Here is a 2,937-nt window from a genome sequence, read left to right as displayed (position 1 = left end):
ATCAAATATACTTGGTAATATCATAGGCTGACTAACCGTTTTCACTCAGAATCGTTTTTCTTGTACAATACTATTATATCATTGAATTAAAATTTAACACTACAGGTACCACTTCCAACTATACAGCAGAGCGACATCCACTTACCCACCTTCTTTATGTTTTATTTGTTTTTTTCTACTATCGACATTTTTTTTTTATTTACTAACAATTATTTGTTTTGAAATTAATTTATACCAACTATTTGCCGATCATTTGGATGATTAAAATACGAAGAATCTATAGTAGTCTATTTGGAGTATTTTGGACATAGGGTAATTTTTACGACAAAAAATAATGTTGATAACAATTTAAGAATTAATCTTTTAACGATATTTAAATTTATCTCAGTTCATAGGCGTGCCCAGACCTTTGACGCAGAGGGTGCAACCTGGCTAACGCCATTTAACCTTCCCCTTTTTGAACAATTTTTGTTATTTCCAAATTCGTCATTATTATAACTAATATGAACAAAAAAATGTCGTCCCTATTTTAGATTGCATATAATGTATGTCAGTAAGTAAATAATTAAAATAAAATCATGTATAAAAAAATAAATAATAAATATAATATTTTATAATATATAATAATTGTGTATCAGTTACAAAATTTTAAAATAATTAAAGTTCTAGTCGCCGTTGTGTATTGCTAAAATGTTTGAACTCTTCAATTATGTCTTCTGGATCTAATTCAGATGCCAATTCCTGTTCAACAAATACTAACATTATCGACTCCAATCGATCTTGCGTCATACAACTTCTCAGCTTTGTTTTTGTCAGACTTAATTTTGAAATAGATCTCTCACAAGAGTAACTTGTGACTGACATTGTTACAAAAAGAGTTAATATCTTGTAAATATTTTGAAAACTATTGTATAAATTATTAGTGGACAGATTATTTAAACACTGATAAATAGTTTTGCTTTTTTTACCAATTTAAAATTCTGGTAACAATTTTAACAACCTGAGTTCTTCTTCAAGTTCACTGTCATTTAAGTTAAACCTATTGGAAAGAAAAGTTAAGTCATGTTTATGCAGGTTAAACTGTAATAACGTCCAATTGCACTGATTACCTAGTAAAAGTGTTTCTTGACTAAAACGTGCTTCTAATCCGTTTAAAAGGTCATCTAAAACTGTGTAGTACACAAAACATTTCATTTCCGTTTTTTTGTCAGCGGTAAAATGTTGAGTATTGTTGCTGTCAATTCGACTAGACATTTTTCTTTGTTGTACATTGGTATCTCTATTTTTTGTGAACTACAAATGTCCAAAACGTTGTCAAATAATGTTGAATAGTTATTTTCATCAGTTCTTAAGTCAGTTAATGATTTCTTTAGTGCTACAACAATTGATACGGCAGCTAAGAGGTTTAGGTCTGGTGATTGCAACTTTGCGCTAATTATGCGAATTTGAATCAGAATAGGTTTTAAAACAGTTAAAGCAAGTATAAAATTAAAACTTTTTAAATTGTGGAATAAGTCCATTTCCTTTTAATCTCACATTAGCTAATTTTGTAGTCTTATATATTTCTGAAAGACACTGTACTAAAGAATCATAATTATAATCAACTGCTTCAATATCTTCTGATCTGCACGCCCATCTGGTTGTCGATAGCAATTTTATTGTTTTTAATTTATAATTTGTTTGTTGAGATATTTTTTCTAAAAAAAAAAACAGAATGTCGAATTGGTCTTCCCTCAACAAAACTAGAAAAACTTTGAATACACTCAAGAAAATCAAAAACCACACGATTTTGATGTCCCAATGAGTCCACTAAAACAAGATTAAGACAGTGATCAGATCATCGTATTCGATGATGTAATTTGTTACTTCTCCTTTTTTAGGTTTCTGCTTTCTTGCTATTTTGCTTATTAGTGTAGTCCATATGGCTTTTCTTACACCAGCACCTATTATAAATCAATAAATAAATCAAAGTGCATCATTTGGTTAATCGTTGTATAATATTATATCTTGCATTAATAATTGTTTATTGGTGAAATAATATGAGTTCCACATTTTATATTAAATGCCTGTTATGTAGATTATTTGCCAAGAAATAAGTAAATAAGTACTTTATTAGACACAGTCATATAGTATACTATATATAATATAGGCCAGGGGAGGGTTCTAGGACTCGTATTTCGTACGGAATAAATTCATATTTATAAGTAAGGTATAGCCAATTGTCCAACTTAAACTCCCTAACCACAATTTTTTTTTTTTGCCTTACAGTTTATGTATTGTATGACATTAATTGTAAATTTGTAAATAGCTATATGCACATTGTACTGAATTGTAAGCTGTGTCCAATTGGCAAATCACATGGGGTGAGTCCACTTTAGGTCTTACTTAATAAATTAACTTATATAATATACTAGCTGACCCGGCAAACTTTGTTTTGCCATATATAATGAATATTTTGGTAGTCAAATAAAAAATAATGTGGTATCCTTGTATCTGACTGAAAGAGGAATGGAGCACTGTGAACGATGATAGCCTATACAAATAACAAAACATAAAATATTCATTTTATATTCTGAGCGGAGCGAGAAAACTAGTGGTTTTACAATGGTGTTCATTTTTATTTTTTTTATATATCCTGTATACAACATTTTTACCAGAAGGAGTGCTTCGATTTCAACATATAGTACCTTATCTTTTATCCTTATCGATGGTTTACCCACGCGAGAACATGCCACGTATAATTGTCCGTGTGAAAAACACGATGTGCCCAAATGTAAGTCAGAAACAGACATCGTTTGTCCTTGAGACTTATTGATTGTCATTGCGAATGCCAATCTAATTGGAAATTGAAGCCGTTTGATTTCAATTGGGACATCTGTGGTAATAATAGGGATTCGTGGTAGTATAATACATCTTCTCCTCGGAACTTGCCATTCA

At 30.1% G+C, this 2,937-nt stretch overlaps 1 pseudogene; it reads right to left on the bottom strand.

The window, feature by feature from the left end:
- Window positions 1-657: 657 nt before the first annotated feature.
- On the bottom strand, window positions 658-1,520 carry LOC132947557 (uncharacterized; annotated as a pseudogene).
- Between the last annotated feature and the right edge of the window lie 1,417 nt (window positions 1,521-2,937).

The sequence above is a fragment of the Metopolophium dirhodum genome, chromosome 6 (genome assembly GCF_019925205.1).
Source record: "Metopolophium dirhodum isolate CAU chromosome 6, ASM1992520v1, whole genome shotgun sequence".
Lineage (NCBI taxonomy): Eukaryota > Metazoa > Arthropoda > Insecta > Hemiptera > Aphididae > Metopolophium > Metopolophium dirhodum.
The sequence above is the reverse complement of the archived record's forward strand: the minus strand, read 5'-3'. Positions and strand labels throughout refer to the sequence as shown.